The 24,440-nt window shown below is 42.4% G+C and overlaps 1 protein-coding gene across 12 annotated transcripts in view; it reads right to left on the bottom strand.

Moving 5' to 3' along the window:
* LOC137370159 (CYFIP-related Rac1 interactor B) overlaps window positions 1–24,440 on the bottom strand; it is a 235,911-nt gene that overhangs the window by 157,304 nt on the left and 54,167 nt on the right. For 4 of the 12 annotated variants that reach the window (XM_068032410.1, XM_068032413.1, XM_068032416.1 and 1 more), the window contains exon 1: window positions 19,354–19,488. The exons of 6 other annotated variants lie outside the window; for them this stretch is intronic. The gene's annotated coding sequence lies outside the window, so the exon portion shown is untranslated. Of the gene's footprint in view, window positions 1–19,353; window positions 19,491–24,440 lie in introns of those variants that run through there. 2 more of the 12 variants (XM_068032423.1, XM_068032424.1) reach the window with 1 other exon arrangement.

Raw genomic sequence — 24,440 nt, 5'->3', positions numbered from 1 at the left:
CCTTCTTCCCCGCCAACTCAGCCTCCCCTTCTCCACCACCGACTCCTCAAGCTCACCTCTTCACTGTCTCAACGAGTTCACCTACCTCCCCCAACGCTTATTGGCCTTCGCCCATGACAGCATCAGGATTGACAGGCTGGAATGAAGCACACTATGACTGGCGGGCCGGATTGAAACCTATGGCAGGCTGGAGTCTGGCCCACAGGCCGTATGTGGGACAACCCTGGTCTAGTGAAACTAAGGAACTTAGCAAAATTAGTATTAATAAAAAAAAGTAATGGAGAAATTACTAAGACAGAACAACCAACAAATGGCCTGGATCTGATAGCCGACACCCAAGGGTTTTAAAAAGAGGTGGCTACAGGTTTTAAGAATTCTCTATATTCTAGAATGGTCCCCATGGACTGGAAGGCAGAAAACATAGCCCTGCTATTCAAGAAACGAGGGGAGAGAGAAAGCAGGTAGTCTAGCATTGGCGGGAGGAAAAATGCTAAAATCTATCAGGGATGTGATAAAAAAGCACTTAGAAAATCATTATGTAATTGCGCAGAGTCAACACAGATTAATGGAACAGAAATAGTGCTTGACAAATCGGTTAAGAGTTTTTTTTGAGGTTGTAACATGTAAGGTGGATAAAGGGGAACCAGTAGATGTAGTGTATTTGGATGTTCAAAAAGCATTCATTAAGGTGTTGCACAAGAGGTTATTACATAAAGTTAGGGTTTATGGGATTGGGGGTAATACATTAGCGTGGATTGACGATTGGCTAACGGACAAAAAAAAGAAACTAGGAATAAATGGGTCATTTTCAGGTTGGCAATTTGCAATTAGTGGGGTACTACGAGGATCAGTGCTTGGGTATCAGCTATTTATAATCCATACCAATACCTTAGATGAAGGAGCCAAGTATAATATATCTAAGTTAGCTCACAATTCAAAGTTAGGTTGGAAAGTAAGCTGCGAGAAAGATGCAGCTGCAAAAGGATACAAGTATGTTAAGTGAGTGGGCAACAACACGGCAAATGGAATATAATGTGGAGAAATGCGAAAACCACTTTGGTAGGAACAACAGAAAAGCAGAATATTTCTTAAATGATGAGACACTGTGAAATGTTGGTACTCGGAGGGATCTAGATGTCCTTTTACACGAATCACAGAAAGTTAACATGCAAATACAACAAGCAATTAGGAAAACAAATGGTATGTTAGCCTTTATTAGAAAGGGTTTGGAGTATAAGAGTAAATAAGTCTTACTACACTTATACAGGGCATTGGTGAAGACACATCTGGAGCAGCGTGTGCAGTTTTGGTCTCCTTACCCAAGGAAGAACATGCTTACTCTTGAGGAAATGCAAAAAACGTTCACTTGACTGGTTCCTAGGATGAGAGGATTGCCCTGAGGAGACAGTGAGTAGACTAGGCCTATATTCCATAGAGTTTAGAAGAATGGGAGGGGATTTAATTGAAACATGTAAAATTCTAAAGGGGCTTGACAAGGTGGATGCTGAAACAATGTTTCCCCTGGCTGGGGAATCTAGAACATGATGTCATAAGTCTCAGAATAAATGGTCAGCCATTTAAGGCTGAGATGAGGAGAAATTTCTTCACTCAAGGGATTGTGAATCTTTCGAATGCTTTATCCCAGAGAGCTGTGGATCTTGGCCATTGAGTAGATTTGATCAATCGATTTTTGGTTATAAGGGAATTAAGGGATATGGGGATAGTGCAAGAAGGTGGAGTTGAGGTAGATGATCAGCCATGATCTTGTTGAATGGTGGAACAGGCTCAAGCGCCAAATGGCCTACTCCAGCTTCTATTTAAGTTGTGTTCATATAAGAGTAAGGAAATCGTACTGCAATGTATTGGGCCTTAATGAGACTATACCTGGGAGTATGGTGTACAATTTTGGCTTCCTTACCTAAGGAAGGATATAGTTGCCTTAGAGTGAATGCATGCAGGTTCAATTAACTGATTCCTGGGATGACGGGATTCCCCTATGAAGAGAGATCAAATAGACTAGGCCTATATTTCTCAGAATTCAGAAGTATAAGAGGTGATCTCATTGCAACATAAAATCCTTAAGATGCCGGGAGGGTGTTTGCAGAGTCTAGAACTAGGGGTCGACCATTTAGGACTGAGATGAGGAAACATTTCTTCACTCAATGGGTTATGGATACTCAAGTCCTTGAGTATATTCAAGTTAGAGATCAACAGAGTTTTGGACACAAAGGCAATCAAGGGATATTAGGAGAGTGCAGGGAGGGGCAGTTGAGCTCGAAGATCAGCCATGACCTTACTGAATGGTAGAGCAGGCTCGAGGAACCGAATGGCTTACTCCTGTTCCTATTGCTTATGTACTTATTGCACCAATCTAGAACTCAACGCCTAAATGTAGGCACAGACTAAGATCATGGAGATTCCAACAGTTTTTGAAGCAGAATGTCAGAATTTGACTTCATGTTTTCCCAATTTCCGGTAGGACGTTGGGTGATTTGTCCATGGACATCCTGATCTCCTAGAACTCGCTTTGATTGTCTTTGAGGATGGGTGAGTAATTTCCCTAGAATTCTTTCTTCCCTGAAATGGGCAAGGGTTTACTTTGCCTCCCCCAGGAGATTACAAGATGGATAGAGAGCACGAGATCATGGTGCTTAGCTCCAGTATGGCGGAATGAGACAGATACAATGGACCAGCTGGTCTGTTCCTGTCCATCAGTTTTACACAGGTATACTCCTGAATCACTCAGTGCTCAACTTCTACAGATATGAACTCAAAAATATTTCAGGCAGCAATTATGAAACACACCCTGGAGTACTGAATACTATTTAAACTCAAAAATGGAATGGCCTCTGAAGTGTAATGGGAAACATTTACACAATATTTAAACAATGCTAAAACCGACATGCTGCAAGAACAAAATCATATTACAGAAAAAAGACTGAATATCTCAGGATTGACGTGGGTGGTCTCAAAGAGATGAGAATTTATTTAAAATCAATAGAATAGAATTGGGAAGTTTATGTTGTGACAGAAGTACAAAATGAACAGAATATTTCAAATACAAAGAGACTAACCAATGAAGTTAATAGCAGTTCCTTTTTGACAATTTTAAGAAGCCAGACACACTATATGAATTATTTTTAATTTGCGTTTCTAAGAAACAAGAGGAAAAACACAATGGGCTGAAAGACTACTTCACACCAAGACTCAGTGACTTCAGACATCCTAGTCAGAAACAATGTCATACAAATTACTGGACGTTCCAAGATGGGGAAACATCACACTTATCCTTTAAAAAATACTTTAACGTGGCAACCAATAGATTTCTACAGCATAAATAATGTTAGGTCTGCATGTTTTCTCAGTTTTTATTATAATAAAAACGGTTTCAGTACTAAAAGTGCAACAAAAATTTGATACTTTTTCCAATTTTGATTACTTGCATAGAATGCAGCTTAGCTGAGTCTCTAATTCCTAACCATCGGCACTCCCAAACTTACACATTTCCACAAAACAGCACTGCATCAAAAAGGACCATCAGCCTTTTGCAAGCCAAAATTTGTTATAAAGTGCTTTCCCACAATTTACTTTACCCACCTATGCATATTGTGACATTTCCATAGACCTGAAAAAAATTATATGACCCATGCATAAGATCAGTTACTGCAACTCCCCAGAGAGCAGATAATTTGATTTAACATGCAGCGACAATGCATAGTTCTGGACAGACTCGAGTATAAAGACAACTTGTGAGCAGTTCAGTGCACTCTGTGGAGTAACAATATTATCCACCACAATGAAACAAAGATATGATCCATTCCCTCTCCGCATTACTAGCACCAACTTTCAATCGTTAGGTAACCTAAATTCCGAATCTTGAAGAGTAAAATTAATATGAATAAAATGCTGTCGGATTCTCAATCAGGGATCCGCAAGAAAGCTTCAAGGCGGCTTCTCCCAACACCATCAATCTAGCCCGTGGGTCGGCTCAGCTCTTCTGACTGCTGACCATCAGAGTTAGCACCACACCAGTCATCTCACCTCTCTCTCATGATCCAGAATTCAAATACAGAGTTCAACATTAAAACTAAACTGCCGACATTTCTCACACATTTTCACTGTTTGGATCCAATAACATTTTATGAATGCGTAATGTTTGATTTATTACCATTCTCTCCCAACGCTCTGCACCACCCCCAACCCCCATGCTTCTGGATAGCGCGAGCCGATCTTTTTGTTTGAATTATAGGTGTGCGTGAGCATAGAGTTTCGGTAAAGGGGGGGCTCCAGGTGTGAATGCTTCTTTGAATACTGTACTGCTTCTTCTGCAGCACTGAAAGCATTGGTCCCATTTAGTGCAACCTACTAGGGCGGCACAGTGGCGCAGTGGTTAGCACCGCAGCCTCACAGCTCCAGCGACCCGGGTTCAATTCTGGGTACTGCCTGTGTGGAGTTTGCAAGTTCTCCCTGTGTCTGCGTGGGTTTCCTCCGGGTGCTCCGGTTTCCTCCCACATGCCAAAAGACTTGCAGGGTGATAGGTTGATTGGCCAATATAAATTGCCCCTAGTATAGTTAGGTGGTAGGGAAATATAGGGACAGGTTGGGATGTGGTAGGAATATGGAATTAGTGTAGGATTAGTATAAATGGGTGGCTGATGGTCGGCACAGACTCGGTGGGCCGAAGGGCCTGTTTCAGTGCTGTATCTCTAAACTAAACTACTTATGCGGAACTGGACTTTCAGCAACATCAATGAAAACAAAGTACCAAGCCAGGACGAACACTGGCCAGGACATGCACGTGTGCGCGAAGATACCTCAACGTCTTGACAGAATGGTTATTGTGCACCAGCAACAAATTTCACATTAAGGAAAACAAAAATAATAAATATTTAATGTTTAATTGTGTAACTAATTTTTATACAGAAACAATACTTGTGTGGTGTTACAGGGGTCCATGGATTTTCTCAAGAATACAGGAGAGCGGCCTGAGAAGCAAATATTCAGCACAAGCAAGTTTTATTCTCAGACAACTTTCCTTATTCACTTCTATATCAGTAAGTTGCTGATTAAGTGCTGGCTTTTCCCCTTAAAAGCTGTTTGTTCAATTGCTCTGAGTAATTTATGTGACCATACATCTTGTTTTGTCCAGGTCTGCTACATTAATCAACCATTCTTTATTCACAAACACCTTGAATACATTAACAGGTTTTCTCAAAAAAGATGAAGTGTTTGTTTTAAAATTCAGTATCCTTGAGTTATCAGCTAACCAATTGCTATGGCATGTTATAAGTTAGTTTGCTTAGAAGGAATAATTGAGTTATTTATCCCCAATGTATCACAGGTACTCACTTCAACAACTCTTGCCATGGTCCTTAAAGGAGAATATTAGTGTGGGGAGTAGGGGTTAATATCCCCCAATTTTAAGTGCTTAACCCTACATAAAAACAAAAATCCCAGTTACAAATCTCAATCCATTAATTTCATTATAACAGAAGTGCTTAATGTTCCTAACAATGTGACTGATCTACCTGCAGGACTATCTTTATTCACCTCACCCCCATATTCCCTCATTTCCAAATATTTGTTATTTTCCAATTAGAATGATCATCATAGTGAGCCAACATCAATGTGGCTGCAAAGAGCAAAAACATACACATGCATTCTACTCAGCCCACTCACTTGCAAAGTACCAGCTCCAGTGGGGAAACGGGTATGCAACTGCATCTTAATTTTGCAAATTCTACATTTTACTTGGTAGACTGCTGGTGACAGAATTTCAACACTAATGATTGTAACAATTGATCAAATTAAGGGTATACAATTCTTTCAAGACAACCAATTGGAAGTTTCTGGAGTACATTATAATAAAACATCAAGTTTGTGGCAAATCTGATTAAAATCCATGTTTAATGACTTTCAAGATTTGAATTATATTGATGAACACAAGTTCAGGAGACAGTCCTTGCTGGAACCATTTTCATTCCACACATCCAAAGCAGGGCTCAAAACAAAGCCAGCAGATTTCCTTAATGCAAATCAGAACAGCGACTAAAATATATGTTGAAATCACACCTCTGTGATCATATATATATATATATAAAAACACAGCAAAATTTTGGCATGACAACCAATATGTGTAAAAGCCTCGAACAGTTTGGGCTAGAGTACAAAGCAGCTGCTGCTCAGACAGGAAACTAAAATTACATCGAGCTTGTTCCACAGAAACTAGTTTCTGCTGGCTGATTAACAGAGCAATACTAATACTCATGCCATCAGCAATCACTCAAAGGGATTTAACCAGTGGACTTTTAGTAGACCCCCTGAACACTCTGAACTTACCGACCTTAATACAAATACTAAGAGCAAAGATTCTCCCTCACCTACTCCCAACCTCTTAAATTTCGAACTTTTGGGAGGCAGCTCTGCATACACACTTGCTCAACCAGGCATGTTGAGAGCGCTCCATTAAACATGACAGTTCAAGTTCCAGCCAGGAAGGAGCTAAGCAACGTAAACAGGGTCTTGCCTGATTGGAACTCAAACTACAGCTACCAATGAATTTAGCTGCATTTTAAATGCACCCCAAGAAAAACACCTGGATTAGGTTGCATTTTGTGTCATCAATGAGCAAGAGTGAATTTTAAAATCTAGATCTACACACTGCCAGACCACAGAGGTAATACTATAAACACAATGAAAGAGCCTTTAATAAAATTAAAGCAGGTGAGTCAGTCCTGTGATAAAAACAGAAAGTGCTGGAAATACTCAGCAGGTCTGGCAGCATCTGTGGAGAGAGAAGCAGAGTTAATGTTTCAGGTCAGTGACCTTTCATCAGAACTGGCAAAGGTTAGAAATGTAATAGGTTTTAAGCAAATAAAGAGGGGGGTGGGGGAAAAGAGAACAAAAGGTAAGTTGTGTGATAGAACAGAGGGCCAGAGAGAGTAACTGACAAGGAGGTCATGGGGCAAAGGCAAAGAGAGTGTGTTAATGATGTGGTGAAAGACAAAGCATTAGTGTACAGAGTGTGTTAATTACAGAATAATGAGCAGCCCTTGCCAAAAGCACAAATGTGAAAAAAACAGTAGCTAGGACTGACCCAGGCACCATGTGCCTGTGTATTTGTCCCCTCGGAGGTTCCATAATGAAGATATAAGAGACTACAAAGAACATGAATGGCACAGTATTACCTCATCAGGGGTCTGATCAGCCCAATTTTGACACAGCAGAGTGAAATTTGAGCCAAGGAACTGAAAAAACAGTAAGAGTACACAACATTGGCTGTACACAGTGTTGTGCAGAGCCTTTGAAGAGTAGAGTGAAGTACACATAGCAAGACCAGATCCCTGGTATGAATGTTAAAAGGAATTACACACAAGTGTTGCTTGCTGAAATTGGATACATTGTACAACAGAATATAAAAGAGCTTTCAGTATGTGCTCACTGATGCTACTCAGGCTGAGGAGCCAAATCCATACCCAGCTGCTATCAGAATGAAGAGAGTCCTTCCCATAGGTCGCCTGCACTAAGCTGGTGTGTAGCATTAGTGCAGAATTCTCAATGATGCTTAGTGTCTTTCATCATTTTACTCAATAAAAAATGAACAGCTGAAAATGTTCACACTGGTGAGGCTTACAAGAAAATTGCTGTTTTCCACATTACATTTAATCTTTAAAAATTTTCAGCACTGCGGGTGCCTCGTCAATGGACCAAAAAGAACTGCAAACCATAAGCAAAAGTTAAAAACTTCCACTGACATGCAATGTTAATTTTTTTTTAAATGAAGATTGCATTGCTAAGTCAGTGAAAATAAAGTTCACTCTGCACATGACCCTAGCTGTACCTGGCCTGGTATAGCTTTATGCAGACAATGGATTTCACTCAAAAAGATGGAAAATTGCTGGGGGGTGTAGGGGAGGTGGAGGAAGAGAAGAGAAACTAAAGTAAAGGAGAACCCTTATATGACATTTTTTTTTATTACTTACAGATACAGCACTGAAACAGGCCCTCTGGCCCAGAGTCTGTGCCGACCAACACCATCCATTTATACTAATCCTACATTAATCCCATATTCCCTACCACATCCCCACCATCTACCTACACTAGGGGCAATTTACAATAGCCAATTTACCTATCAACCTGCAAGTCTTTGGCTGTGGGAGGAAACCGGAGCACCCGGCGGAAACCCACGCGGTCACAGGGAGAACTTGCAAACTCTGCACAGACAGTACCCAGAACTGAACCTGGGTCACTGGAGCTGTGAGGCTAACCACTGCGCCACCCACACAAATAAACTCACTTTAAATATGATTTCCCCCCTTTAAATTTTCTCTCCTCCCTTATGAAGGCATTGGCTCCTTGTTGGGATATTGTTGGGATTGGTTGTCCTCTCCTACCTCTCTCAAACCAATGATCATGCATGAAGTGGAAGAGCAAATATCAACAGGCTATTCATCCACATCACAGCTTAGCCTGATTCTGTCCAAATCTACTTAAAAAAAAAGAGAGCACCAGACAGAGATCAGAAGCAGATACTTTGACTCATTTTTCCCTTTCAAGCTCAAAAGCGGCTGGGTCCAAAACTATCGCATCCCTGCCAATGCTCCCACTGAGCTCGGCCATCTTCCTGGTCGAGCTAACTAAACAAACTTCCTAAACAATCTGGGGAGCTGATCCGAAGTCATTTTTTGACAGGTTATCATAGTACTCATTGAAAATAATCATCTTCAACACACTTAGCTTTTATAGAATTGGTTAAAAAAAAAAGCTTCAACTCAATAAGCATGCCACACAGATTTTAACACAAGGGAAAATAAATCCAGGTTGGATAGATTATTATTGGAGATACCATATTCAGCAAACATTTTGTTATGCGGAACACCAAAATCTTAATGTCATTTTATGGTTTGCACAAATGACCTGGTGACAATAGAGTAAAAATGTAACGTGTTCTTCAAAAAAAACCATTTTGCAAATGCCATTTCAAAAAATAGCCACTGCATCTCCTTCCCTCTTTCTCATGAGTGCAGAACGTTTTTGTAAATAATCTGCTATTTATTTTTAAATCCCCAATTACAAATTCTCAAGAGTTCCAAGACCATTATGAATCATCTCCTATACAGCAGGAATTGCTGGCAAGCCTCAAACCTGGACTTTTTTGCATAACGGCACAGTGGCGCAGTGGTTAGCACCGCAGCCTCATAGCTCCAGGGATCCGGGTTCGATTCTGGGTACTGCCTGTGCGGAGTTTGCAAGTTCTCCCTGTGTCTGCGTGGGTTTCCTCCGGGTGCTCCGGTTTCCTCCCACACGCCAAAGACCTGCAGGTTGATAGGTTAATTGGCCATTACAAATTGCCCCTAGTATAGGTAGGTGGTAGGGAAATATATAGGGACAGGTGGGGATGTGGTAGGAATATGGCATTAGTGTAGGATTAGTATAAATGGGTGGTTGATGGTCGGCACAGACTCGGTGGGCCGAAGGGCCTGTTTCAGTGCTGTATCTCTAAACTAAAACTAAACAGCTCCCCATTTTGGATAATGATGTGTAAGGGAGGTTGGGGTGAATGAGAAAGAACTAACAGAAAGATGAGAAAGAGAAAAATGTCAATCACTTTTAAAAGATAACAAAACTACATGAAACAGAGGCAGGTATATCTCAGGAACAAAATTCCACGCTATAATTTGGAGTATGGAAAATGCTGTAATTCGTGCTAAATGTTATGAATGCTGGATTTTGTAACATGATAATGTTTTTAAAAATGATTTTAAGATGGAGTCCAGAAGGTCACGTAACTTCACATCCACTCAGCGAAAGAGCAAGACAAAAGTCTTGGTTACCAGGACAAGAGAGAATACAGATCAAAAACATTTTTTTTGAAAAAACAGAGACTGCAGGGTAACACCTGAAGAACAATGGGTTTCGCCCTCCCAGACCTTTGGGTCATAAAACAAGGGGTCAGTGATTTTGAAAATACAAATGTACCAAGCAGCTGTTAACATCTGGGAACAATGAAAAGCCCAGTGAAAGCAGACATCTATACTTTGCATATTGGAACAGGATAATAATTGACTGTGCAGTCCAGATAAATTTAACAGATTTTCAGACAACAAACAGGCTACAAGAGAATAAGCCAGCAGTTGCGGCCTCAAGATAGGCTTGAAGAAGTGGGGGGGGGGAGACAGAGAGACAGAGAGACAGACTAACACAGAGAGAGACAGACAGAGAAACAGATCGACAAAGAGAAACAGACCAGCAGACGGAGGGGCTGAGAGAGAGGGGGGGGGGGGAGGGAGAGGCGAGAGAGGGGGGGTGGGGGAGGGCGAGAGAGGGAGGGGGGGGGGGAGGGCGAGAGAGAGGGGGGGGGGGGGGGATGAGGGCGAGAGAGAGGGGGGGGGGGGAGAGGGCGAGAGAGAGGGGGGGGGGGAGAGGGCGAGAGAGAGGGGGGGGGGAGAGGGCGAGAGAGAGGGGGGGGGGAGAGGGCGAGAGAGAGGGGGGGGGAGAGGGCGAGAGAGAGGGGGGGGGGAGGGCGAGAGAGAGGGGGGGGGGAGGGCGAGAGAGAGGGGGGGGGGAGGGCGAGAGAGAGGGGGGGGGGAGGGCGAGAGAGAGAGGGGGGGAGGGCGAGAGAGAGAGGGGGGGAGGGCGAGAGAGAGAGGGGGGGAGGGCGAGAGAGAGAGGGGGGGAGGGCGAGAGAGAGAGGGGGGGAGGGCGAGAGAGAGAGGGGGGGAGGGCGAGAGAGAGAGGGGGGGAGGGCGAGAGAGAGAGGGGGGGAGGGCGAGAGAGAGAGGGGGGGAGGGCGAGAGAGAGAGGGGAGGAGGGCGAGAGAGAGAGGGGAGGAGGGCGAGAGAGAGAGGGGAGGAGGGCGAGAGAGAGAGGGGAGGAGGGCGAGAGAGAGAGGGGAGGAGGGCGAGAGAGAGAGGGGAGGAGGGCGAGAGAGAGAGGGGAGGAGGGCGAGAGAGAGAGGGGAGGAGGGCGAGAGAGAGAGGGGAGGAGGGCGAGAGAGAGAGGGGAGGAGGGCGAGAGAGAGGGGAAGGATAGAGAGGGCGAGAGACAGAGAACAACTACTCTCAGAAGCCTGATACAATAAAAGGCTGCAAAGACTTGACCTGTATTGAAAGTTGTAGCTTGTGGAAAAGTAGAAGAGCAGCATGATCACCAGGAATCGCCTTATTCACAGACGTCCAGGTCAGAAGTGCATAGAGAAATGAGCGAAGCGGACATTAATTTTGAAAAGGTCTGAAAGATCCAACCCATTTCAACTGGGAGGAACTTGAGACTTCGAACCACAAAGATATTGCCATCAAAGAGGACTGTGTGATGTGCAAGTGTGGTGAGGTGTTCAAGTGTTTGAATAATGAAAATAGCTGTCTTTGTAATTTGGACTATCAGCTACTTACAAAAGTACTATTTAGTTAATGGGGATTTCATTTAGCTCATTTGTTATAACACAAGTCTTAAAACTTGAAACCTTGTCGTGTAATTCTTTAAATTAGTTGGAGGTTCATATCTCATATTTCTCACACTAACGATCTCACGGAGGTCATAACAAATTGGGGCTCATCCGGGATATGAATGCAGAGTATTTAAAAAGGGTATATTGGAATTTTCTAGAATTTAAACGAACAAGAGTTCACAATTAGTTCTGCTACACACATAAGGAAAAGTCAGCGTGTTTACTTGTAATGCTCAAGCCTTTGCTGAGAGAGATTTGACTCTCAATGATTTAACATAGTTAACAGTGGACGTGTTAGTGGCTGTAAGAAAAGAAAAAAAACACCCATTCCAGCCTCAAGAAAGGCTGTAAGAAGGGAACCCAGCGGTTGCAGTCTCAAGAGAAAGGTGTGGGGGGTGGGGGGGGAAAACACATGCACTCAGAAGTCTGATACAGTAAAAAGCTGCAAAGACTTGAACCCGTTTTGAAAGTTGACGCTTGTGGAGAAGATGACCAGCAGGATCACCAGGAATAGCCTTATTCATGGAAGGCCAGGTTGGAAGAGCTTGGAGAAGTGAGCAAAGAGCACACTGACTTTTGAAAAGGCCTACTTGCTACTGGGAGGAATTTGGGACTTTTAACGGCTAAGGATTTTGTCATCAAAAGGACTGTGTAACGTACAAGTGTGGTGTGAGATTTTCAAGTATTTATTAAGTAAAGAAAATACCTTTCTTTGTAATTTGAAATATCAGCTACTTACATAGTACCATTTAGTTAATGGGGAATACTTTTAGTTCAGTTGTTATAATAAAAGTCTTAAAATGTGAAAGCTTGTTGTGTAATTCTATAAATTGGTCAGGGTGCTCATATCACATATAGTTAACATTAATGGTCTTAGAGGTCATAACACAAAGCAAAAACTTTTCATGAGTCTCGAGGGCATAACATTTACAAATATTCATCTCAAAGGTCTAAGTTAATTGAGTTTTGCTGCGGACAATTCACTCTTCTGTACCTTACCTGTATTCATATTAATGATGGCACCTGTGCGTTAATACAGCTTCACAAGTGTAATATAGTCACAACAATCAACAAAGCAAAGTATAAAAAGGACGTTTCCGCTCATGGAAACTCCTTGAATTCTACCCAAAGTGCAATGAGTTCAAGACAGGATTTATTGCTCAAGTTAGGATTTTTACCCTAGTCAAAATCTATATAGTTTACCAAGACCTAGGATAAAATTCCAGCACTCCACACTTAGAACTGCAGCATACCCAGATTCATGATATTCTCCTGCAATAATTCAATAATCTCCTACGCATTTATTGAACATAATGGCCTGATCATTAAAGTAGAAACTGAAGGATCTATTATTTTCCTTGGAATGAGTCTCATCAAATTAAGTTACCATTGCGTGTGATGTAAAGATAGGACATCCCAAAGCCACATATCCAATTAATTCCTTCCTATTGCAAATATGAAACCAACCAGCAAGATTCCCTCAAACAGCAAATGGTATGACCAACAAACCTATTCTGGTATAGATATAATTCTGGTAAATCTGTGCTGCACTCCTCCAAGGGCCAATACATCTTTCCTGAGTTGCGGTGCCCAGAACTGAATGCAATATTCCATCTGCGGTCTAACCAGAGATTTATACAGCTGCAACATAACTTCCACCCCTTTGTATTGCAGTCACATGAGATGAAGACCAACAATCTTCTAACCTTTTAAATTAATTTTTGTACTTGTTCACTAATTTTTGGTGATATTTGTACATGGACCCCTAAATCTCCCTGCTCTTCTAAAGTTCCTAGTTTCGCATCATTTAGGAAATACTATGATCCATTTTTCTTAGTTCCCAAGTGGATAGCCTCGTCCTTCCCTTTAGGAATTCCATCTGCCACAGTTCTGCTCACTCACTTAATCCATCAATGTACCTTTGAAACTTTCGGCTCCCATCTACATTACTTAATGTGCCACCAAACTTAGTGTCCAACAAACTTGGATATAAAGCTCTTGATTCCTTCATCTATATTGATAAATATAATGAAAAGCTTAGGTCCCAATACAGATCCCTGGGGTACACCGCTCGTCACATCCTGCCAACTGGCGTACATAGCCATACTCCCTACTCTGCCTCCTACCCAGTTCCCTATCCATGTTAGTTGATTTCCTCCAATTCCATGTGTTTCACTTTTGACAAGTCTCGCGTATTGAACTTTATTGAATGCCTTCTTGAAATCCTTATAGATAACATCCATAGACATTCCTTTATCTACATTATTGAGTGCCTCAAAAAATTCAACTGGGTTAGTTTGGACAAAACTTCCTCTTTACAAATCCTGTTGGTTCTCTCTGATCAGTTCATATTTGTCCAAGCGTTCAGTCACTCTGTCCTAAAATTATAAAACAAATCGAGCAACTTTCCCCCACCAGACATCAGACTAATCGGTCTATAATTTCTTGATTTCTCTCTCCTACCCCTCTTAAATAATGGAGTGGCCTTGGTATTTTCTAATCCAAGGTAAAAATGCCTGAATCAAGAATTTTATGATTAATACATCTGCCATTTCCTCACCTACTTCTCTTAATACCCTGGGGTGGAAAACAACAGGTCCTGAGGTTTGTCAACCTTCAGTCTAATTTTTTCCTCATCATTATTTACTTATATTAAATAGAAGTTCTTCCCCTCATCTTATTTTATTTTTTCTCATATCTCTGATCCATTTATCCTCATCCTCTATGAAGACCGATACAAAAGTAAACATTTAGCAAGTTTGCCATTTTCATATTTTCAATTTCAGTATCACTTGTGTCGGTCTCCAAGGAGCCCACATTACCCATAACCACCATCTTTCTCTTAATATAATTGTAAAAGCATTTAGAGGGAGACAGTTATTTGTGTAATGTCCCTTCTAGTGGCGCTAAGCAAATTTACCATGAGTATCTGGGGCAGACAGCGCCACGGGCCATGCAAGTGGCCCTACACGAACAAATTTCTCCCGCTTCATGTTATCCTTGATATTACTCAAGTTTTTTCTTGTATTCCCTTTTTGCAGCTCTTACTACCTTGCTGTTCTTCACATCTCTCCCAGTATGTGGTATCTCCATTATTCTTTGCTATCTATTCCATCCCCCACCCGAATTACTCTCAGGCTCAACTAAACTTTGCAATTACAGCACTCTATTCAACCCAGAGCTTTACCCACGTCCACTCTATCAAGACCTCCACCTCCACAACACTGCCTCCTTCCACCCCACCTCAGCCCATCTGCTGCCAAAATACACAACATGCCCCTGTCACCTCCAAACTTGACTATTCTAATACTCTCCTGTCCAGCCTCCATAAACTTCAGCTCATCCAAAACTCTGCTGCACCTTTCCTATTCAGCACCAAGTCCTGCTGACCCATCACCTGTCTTCACTAACCTAGGTGAGGACCTCCAGGTTCCCAAAACCTAAAACTTAAAATGCTCGAAATTTTTGTTTAAACCCCTTCCAGGCTTTGCCCGTCTCTATCCTTTTCCAGTGTACAACACACCCCACTCACAAACCCACTATTCCACTAACTTTGGCATTCATCCCAATACTGGAGACCATGCCTTCAGCTAGCTCAACCCAATGCTCTGGAATGCGCTCCCTAAATCTCACCACCCTTCCACCTCCCTGTCATCTTTTAAAAGCCTTCTTAAAATCCAACGCTTTGCCCAAACTTATCATCCCTTCAAATATTCCTTTCTTTTGCTCAGTGCTCATTTTTTTCCTGACATCTCTTACTATTGTTTCTACGTTCAACTCACTATGTAAATGACAGCAGTCGTTGCTGTCGAATCACCTTTGTAGCAAGTAATGTTAAGCTACTGCAGCTCAGGATAAATTATAAAAACTAGCATAGACCCACAAAAGATATGCAGTGAAATTGGTATCCTTATTGCAACAGTACTTTTTAAAATCCCCATCCAATGCCATTCCATCGTCCCCATGCCATACCAATCCCATTCCTTTCTTCCCTCTCACATTATTCCCATCCCCCATTCCACACGTCCCAGAGTCCCAGTGCCGTGTCTCACTCTCCCCGTTCTGTGTCCGCGCCCCCCCACGCTATGTCTCTCCCCTCGCCACCTCCCTCCGGTGCCCGTGTCTCTCCTTCCCCCATCTCCCTCCCTCCTGTGTCCCTCCCCACGGCCACCTCCCTCCAGTGTCTCTCCATCCCCACTACTAGCTCCCACCCGTGCAGTGTCTCTCCCCACCCCACCACCTCCATGGTTCAATGGAGAGTGCAGGAGGGCATTCCAGGAGCAGCACCAGGTATACATAAAAATGAGGCGTCAGCCTGGTGAAGCTACAACACAGGATTACTTGCATTTTAAACAGCAGAGGCAGCATGCAATAGATAGGGCAAAGCTATCCCACAACCAGCGGATCAAATCCAAGCTCTGCAGTCCTGCCACATCCAGTCGTGAATGGTGGTGCACAATTAAAAAACTGACAGGCGGAAGAGGCTCCACAAACATCCCTATCCTCAATGGGGGAACCCAGCACATCAGTGCAAAAGACAAGGCTGAAGCATTTGCATCCATCTTCAGCCAGAAGTGCCGAGTGGATTATCCAGCTCGGTCTCCTCCTGAGGTCCCCAGCATCACAAATGCCAGTCTTCCGCCAATCTAATTCACTCCACGTGATATCAAGAAACGACTGAAGGCACTGGATACTGCAAAGGCTATGGGTCCGAACAACATTCGAGCAATAGTACTGAAGACTTGTGCTCCAGAGCTAGCCACACCCCTAGCCATGCTGTTCCAGTACAACTGCAACACTGGCATCTACCCGGCAATGTGAAAAATTGCCCAGGTATGTCCTGTGCACAAAAAGCAGGACAAATCCGACCTGGCCAATTACCAACCTATCAATCTACTCCCGATCATCAGCAGTAATGGAAGGGGTCATCAACAGTGCTATCAAGCAGCACCTTTTTTTATTCATTCATGGAATGTGGGTATCGCTGGCTAGGACAGCATTTATTGCCCATGCCCAATTGTCCTTGAGAAGGTGGTGGTGAGCTGCCTTCTTGAACTGCTGCAGTCGCTGCTCAGCAATAACCCGCTCACTGACGCTTAGTTTGGGTTCTGCCAGAGCAGCTCAGCTCCTGACCTCATTACAGCCTTTGTCCAAACATGGACAAAACAGCTGAACTCCAGAGGCAAGGTGAGAGTGACTGTCCTTGACATCAAGGCAATATTTGACAGAGTATGGCATCAAGGAGCACTAGCAAAACTGGAGTCAATGGGAATCAGAGGGAAACCTCTCTGCTGGTTGGGGTCATACCTAGCACAAAGGAAGATGGTTGTGGTTGTTGGAGGTCAATCATCTCAGCTCCTGGACATCACTGCAGGAGTTCCTCAGGGTAGTGTCCTAGGCCCAACCATCTTCAGCTGCTTCATCAATAATCTTCCCTCCATCATAAGGTCAGAAGAGGGGATGTTCACTGATGATTGCACAATGTTCAGCACTATTTGCAACTCCTCAGATATTGAAGCAGCCCGTGTCCATATGCAGCAAGATCTGGACAACATCCGGGCTTGGGCTGATGAGTGGCAAATAACATTCGTGCCACACAAGTGTGAGGCAATGACCAATGATATTACCATCGCTGAATCTCCCACCATCAACATCCTGGGGGTCATCATTGACCAGAAACTGAACTGGACTGGATACATAAATGCTGTGGCTACAAGAGCAGGTCAGAGGCTGGGAATTCTGTGGCAAATAACTCACCTCCTGTCTCCCCAATGCCTGTCCACCATCTACAAGGCACGAGTCAGGCATGTGATGGAATATTCTCACTTACCTGTCCAGTTCCAACAACACTCAAGAAGCTGGACACCATCCAGGACAAAGCAGCCCACTTGATTGGCACCCCATCCACCACCTTCAACATTCACTCCCTCCACCACCAACGCACAGTGGCAGCAGCATGTACCATATACAAGATTCACTGCAGCAAGTCACCAAGGCTCCTTTGACAGCACCTTCCAAACCCACTACCTTTACCATCTAGAAGGACAAGGGTAGCAGATGCATGGGAACACTACCACCTGCAAGTTCCCGTCCAAGCCATGCACCATCCTGACTGGGAAATATATTGCCTTTCCTTCACTGTCGCTGGGTCAAAATCCTGGAACTCCCTTCCTAACAGCACTGTTGGTGTACCAACACCCCAAGGACTGCAGCGGTTCAAGAAGGCAGCTCACTACCACCTTCTCAAGGGCAATTAGGGATGGGCAATAAATGCTGGCATAGCCAGCAACACCCACATCCCCTGAATGAATCAAAAAAAAACTACTCCCTTAAAATCCACCTGATTCCCCAAGATTTCAACACCGCTAATGTTTCCTTCTTTGGCATACATTTCTACGGCACCAATGCAGAATGTCTTAGGATATTTCTTATGATGTTACACATGCTTCTTAAATGCAAGTTATCACTGAAAACATGGAGAGCTGACTTTTTGCAAATCATTCCACCTATTTTATCCTCTGGACTAAGAAAATATTTAAATGTTGTTGTATTTACTGTTTTTGGGAACCCATATCAAAACAAACACCATTTGCCTAGCTATAATCAACATGCATATAATCCTATTCATACTGCATACCCTGCAGACACGAAGCAAAACAAATTTTCAGTAAAAATGTGGTACCACTTGAAGGAGGTAATCTTTCACAACAACTAAGCCTAACTAACATTTCCTCTCACTTACCTCACCAACTTTCTCCCCTTTTAAGGCATCGACTCCCAGCTAGAAGTAATTATTCATGCATTATCCTAAAAAAAAGTCTTCACCCAATTGAGTCATAGCAAGGAGGGGAGAGAAAGAGAAGGAAGATCCAGTGTCATCACATGCAAGCCCAACCCTGCCCTCCCAGGCATCTACATACAATACAATCAACAGGAGGAACCCTGTACAATTTTTGACCTCTCTAACACAGCTGAGATACCGAAGATTGAGGAACTCACTGGATAAACTTTCCTGTCATTGAAAAGCTTTTTCATAACTGACTTTTGAAACTTCAGATAGGACAGTCAACTGTTCTGACTTAAAAAGAAATACCATCAAATGCAGTTCAGACAAGAGAGCAGAGCTTTGCGCATACTTTCAAGTACACATATAGGAACCTCCATTTTGCCACAAATCACCGCTCAATGCTATCGGCTTTAAAATAAATGGAACAAAATCCAACTGTTAATCAGTATATAGAAAGACTAACATTCAGTCTTGAACAAAAATGTCTTATGAATTTCAATACCTAACACGTGCATTTACCTGTATTGCATATACATTTCTGTAAGTGATATTTTACTATGAGGCAGTTATGCTCAAACTTATAATTACATCTCCAATTGTCAATTATAATTCTCACATAATTGTTTACAGGGAGAAAGATAGTTCTTATCAAGTCATTTTCTACAAGTAACCTAGAGTCCACTTAGAGCAAGTCATTTAGATTACAAAGTTTGCTGAAAATTTGACAAAATATTACAATATTGAGAGAAATATAGGTTTATTCGGACACAGTGGCACAGACAAGATATAAGCAAATGCCTACTTTTAGTGACACATATAACCAATCAAATGCAGTTAAAAAGCAGCAGCATCTTAAAACTATCTGAACCACAATAGATCATTTTTAATTCAAAACATCTAATGATCTTTTCCAAGATATTTTTGTACAGAAATGTCATTAACTGTCCCCAGACTGTTACAGTATAATGAAAGCAACCTTGGGTGGAAGGATGAGACACACACAAACTGAGCTAGCAGTACTAACTGAATGATTCACAAGAAATTTAATGTGGGTAGTAATGAAATTACAATTCTCGACCTACATTAAATCGGCCTAAATTTCATAATAGTTATTACTGACCTTCTGAGATCGGCAGTAGAAATTCAGTACTGACAAAAATTTAAAATTATCAGTTAGTCTTTTGTCACAAATCACAAAGACCCAACTCTGCTAGCTTTCTGCTACTAGTGTGGGCTGGATGTTGCTTTGTAACTCTCCTCAACTTCCTCATTTCTGTAAAAGTGACCTCACTACAAGCCTGTCTCACACAAAAAAGGAAGCTTACCAAGTATCAGAAGAGGAAGCAAGAAAAACCCAATAGAAATGCGGCACTTCTATTTTACCATCTGCTGTGCTTTTAAAAAAACTGGCTAAACCTGCAAATTGTCTTTGTTGAAGAAGAGAATTTATCCTTCAGATATTTGAACTGACAATGTGTCTCCATGTTCAAATTTTGTGTCACACTAGCCTCCAACTGCACCAAATCGAGATAGGAGGTAAAGAGTACAAGACCAACATATGACTTAGGAGCAGGAGTAGGCCACTCGAGCCTGCTCCACCATTCAATGAGATCATGGCTGATCTGATTGTAGCCTCAACTCCACATTCCTGCCTACCCCCAATACTCTTTCACCCCCTTGCTTATCAAGAATTTATCTACCTCTGCCTTACAAATATTTAAAGACTCTGCTTCCACCACCTTTTGAGGAAGAGAGTTCCAAAGACTCATGACCCGGAGAGAAAAAAAATTCTCACCTCGGTCTTAAATGGGTGACCCCATATTTTTAAACAGTGACCCCTAGTTCTAGATTCTCCCACAAGTGGAAACATCCTTTCCACATTCGCCCTGTCAAGATCCCTCAGAATCTTATATGTTTCAATCAAATCACCTCTTACTTTTCTAAACTCCAGCGGATACAAGCCTAACCTGTCCAACCTTTCCTCTTAAGACAGCCCGTCCATTCCAGGTATTAGTCTAGTAAACCTTCTCTGTACTGCTTCCAACGCATTTACATCCTTCCTTAAATGAGACCAGTACTGTACACAGTACTCCAGATGTGGTCTCATCAATGCCCCGTATAACTGAAGCAAAACCTCCCTACTAATGTATTCAATTCCCCTCGCGATAAACAATAACATTCTATTAGCTTTCCTAATTACGTGCTGTACCTACATACTAACCTTTTGCAATTCATGCACTAGGACACCCAGATCCCTCTGCATCTCAGATCACTGCAGTCTCTCACCATTTAGATAATATGCTTTTTTTTTTAATTATTCCTGCCAAAATGGGCAATTTCACACTTTTCCACATTATACTCCATTTGCCAGATCGATGCCCACTCTCTTAGCCTATCTATATCCCTTTGTAGCTTCCTCATGTCCTCTTCACAACTTACTTTCCTATCTTTGTGTCATCAGCAAATTTAGCAACCATACGTTCGGTCCCTTCATCCAAGTCATTTATATAAATTGTAAAAAGTTGAGGCCCCAGCACTGATCCCTATGGCATACCACACATTACATCTTGCCAACCAGAAAATGACCCATTTATACCTACTCTGTTTCATGTTAGCTAGCCAATCTTCTATCCATGCCAATATGTTACCCCCTACACCATGAGCTTTTATTTTCCGCAATAACCTTTGATGTGGCACCTTATCAAATGCCTTCTGGAAATCTAAGTACAGTACATCCACCAGTTCTCCTTTATCCACAGCATGAAATCCAATAAATTGGATAAACATAATTTCCCTTTCACAAAACCATGTTGACTCTGCCTGATTACCTTGAATTGTTCCAAGTGCCCTGCTATAACGTCATTAATAACAGATTCTAACATTTTCCCTCAGACAGATGTTTAAGCTAACTGGTCTGTAGTTTCCCGCTTTCTGTCTCCCTCCCTTTTTGAATAAAGGAGTTACATTAGCTATTTTCCAATCTATTGGAACCGTCCCTAGTCTAGAGAATTTCGGAAAATCAAAACCAGCGCATCAACTATATCACTAGTCACTTTGTTTAAAACCCTAGTATGAAGTCCGTCAGGACCCGGGAACCTGTCAGCCCATAGCTCTAACAATTTGTTCAGTACCACTTGCCTGGTGATCGTAATTTGCTTACGTTCTTCCCTCCCTTCCATTTCCTGATTTACAGCTATTTCTGGGATGTTACTTATATCCTCAATAGTGAAGACAGATTCAAAATACCAGTTCAAGTCATCTGCCATCTCCTTATTTTCCCTTATTAATTCCCCAGACTCACTTTCTATAGGACCAACACTCACTTTGTTAACTCTTTTAAAAATATCTACAGAAACTCTTACTATGTCTTTTATTTCTCGCCAGCTTTCTTTTGTACTCTAATTTTTCCCTCCTTATTAATCTTTTAGTCTTTGCTGCTTTTTATATTCTGTCCAATCTTCTGACCAGCCACCCATCTTTGCACAATTATATGCTTTTTCTTTAAGTTTGATACTATCTTTAACTTTTTTAGTTAACCACGGATGGTGGATCCTCCCCTTGGAATTTTTCTTTCTCGTTGGATTGCATCTGTTATGTGTATTCTGAAATATCCCCTTAAATGTCTGCCACTGCATCTCTACTGACCTATCCTTTAACCTATTTTACCAGTTCACTTTTGCTAGCTCTGCTTTCATGCCCTCATAATTGCCCTTATTTAAGTTTAAAATACTAGTTTTAGACCCACTCTTCTCTCCCTCAAACTGAATGTAAAATTCAATCATAGCATCGCTGCTGCCTAGGGGCGCCTTCACTATGAGATCATTAATTAATCATCCCTCATTGCACAATACCAGGACTAGTAGAGTCTGCTCTCTAGTTGGGTCCAGAGCGTGCTGTTCTCAGAAACTATCCCGAAAACATTCTATGAACTCCTCATCTAAGTTACCTAGACCCATTTGATTTTTCCCATCTATATGTAGAATAAAATCCCTAAGATTATCGCCGTACCTTTCTGACAAGTACCATTATTTCTTCCTTTATACCCCATCCTACTTAGTAGTTACTGTTCGGGGGCCTGTACACCACCCCCACAAGACTCTTCTTGCCTTTATCATTTCTCATCTCGACCCAAACTGCTTCTACATCCTGGTTTCCTGAAATTAGGTCATCCCTCTCTATTGTGCTAATACCATCATTAATTAACAGAGGCACCCCTCCACCTTTTCCTAGCTCCTGTCCTTCCTAAATGTTATTACCTTCAATATTCCCAATCTATGCCATCCTGCAGTCATGTCTCTGTAATGGCTCATGGCTCTCTGATAGTGCAAATAGAAATAAATAAGTACAATCAGTTCATCTCGCTTCGAATGCTACGTGCATTCAGATAAAGATCCTTTAGTTTTGTCCTTTTATTATTTTTGTAACCTCTAGCCTTGTCTGTTGATTTACTCTTAGATTTGTAATCACTGTCCCTTCCTGCAACGGTCTGTTTATCTTTTCCCATATGAAAACCTTTGTCTCTTGCCTTGTCTTTACTCTTTGATTTACCACATCTTCCAAAATTTGATCCCTTGCCCCCACTATTTAGTTTAAAACCCTCTCTACTTCCCTAGTTTTGCGACTCACTAGAAGACTGGTCCCAGCATGGTTCAGGTGTAGACCGTCCCAACGGTACAACCCCCATTTTTCCCAGTACTGGTGCCAGTGCCCCATGAACCAGAACCCACTTCTACCCGTCTGAGCCATGCATTCTTTTCTCTAATCTTATTTGCCCTACTGCAACTTTCACGTGGCTCAGGTAATAATCCAGAGATTATTAGCTTTGAGGTTCTGCTTCTTAATTTTGTGCCTAGCTCTTCATACTGACTATGTAGAACCTCTTTCCTCATCCTGCCTATATTGTTGGTACCTACATGGACCACGACAACTGGATCCTCCCCCCTCCCACTGTAAGTTCCTCTTCAACCCTGAACAGATGTCCCGAACCCTGGCACCAAGCAGGCGACATAGCCTTCTGGACTCTCGCTCTTTGCTGCAGAGAACAGAGTCAATCCCCCTCACTATACTGTCCCCTACAACCACTACTTTCCTTTTTGCTCCCCCCACTTGAACAGTTTCCTGTACTATGGTGCTCATCTACACTACAGACCTTGCTCTTGCCCATACAAGCTGCAACCTCAAACTTGTTGCTCAAATGCAAGGGCTGAGGCTCCTCCACTCCCTCCTTCTCAATCCCCTTACCTGCCTGACTCACAGTCACACCCTCCTATCCCTAAAACTGACCAAAACAGACAATCCTATCCTAAGGGGTGTGACTGCCTTCTGGAACAAAGTGCCCAGGTAACATTCCACTCCCCCACCCCCAGATATATATCAGTGTCTGCAGCTCGACCTCCGCTCAATGAATGTAAGCTGAAGCTCCTCAAGCCGCAGACACTGAGGACCTGATTCCCATGGCATCCAGGAGTTCCCACATACTGCAACCACGACACATCACTTGATACTTTATGTGTGACCAGTGCAAATATCATATACTGTTTGAACTATAACAGAAACTGAGAAACATTATTGTAACCAATCAAGAATCTGTTTTCCAAGGGCTGATACTTGACTCATTTTAGGGAAGCCACAATTTATTCAATTCATTGGAATTTCAACCCCAGAATAACAATTTGAATAGAACAGAATATATTGCAATGAAGGTGATCAAGGCATTGGTAGAACACTGGTTCAATCATCCACATTTCAAAATCACCAACCTTATCAATAATCCTGAGGGAAAATATTGAGTCAAAGCCAGACACTTCTCCAAGGGAAAGGGAGAAAGAACAAAGTCTCTTATCTGAGTGGACCATCTGACAAGCAGCACTAAGTAACATTGATGGAGGTTTAAAGAGTTACCCATCTCTTAGCCACAGTTGGTGAATAGTCTTAAAGGTCATAGAGAAATAGAAGGTTAAATTTAAAGGGCACACAATACTGGGCATGCCCCTGTGCACAAAGGATGAAGTCCAAGGAGCATCGTGAAGCTGGCACTGTGGTAACATCAGGTAAATCCTCCAAGCTAGCACAGTGACTCACAGGTAGGTAGACTGGGAACTTCGGGAGGAAGGGGGCCTGGAAGTCACAGCCTGGTGGGAGCGATCAGAGATCAAGGACAGAGATCTCAGGAAGTGGTGACATGTATTTACCTTTTTTTTTGTACTT

Source organism: Heterodontus francisci, chromosome 5 (assembly GCF_036365525.1).
Source record: "Heterodontus francisci isolate sHetFra1 chromosome 5, sHetFra1.hap1, whole genome shotgun sequence".
Taxonomy (NCBI): Eukaryota; Metazoa; Chordata; class Chondrichthyes; order Heterodontiformes; family Heterodontidae; genus Heterodontus; species Heterodontus francisci.
Note: the sequence above shows the minus strand (reverse complement) of the source record. Positions and strands in the feature narration are given on the sequence as shown.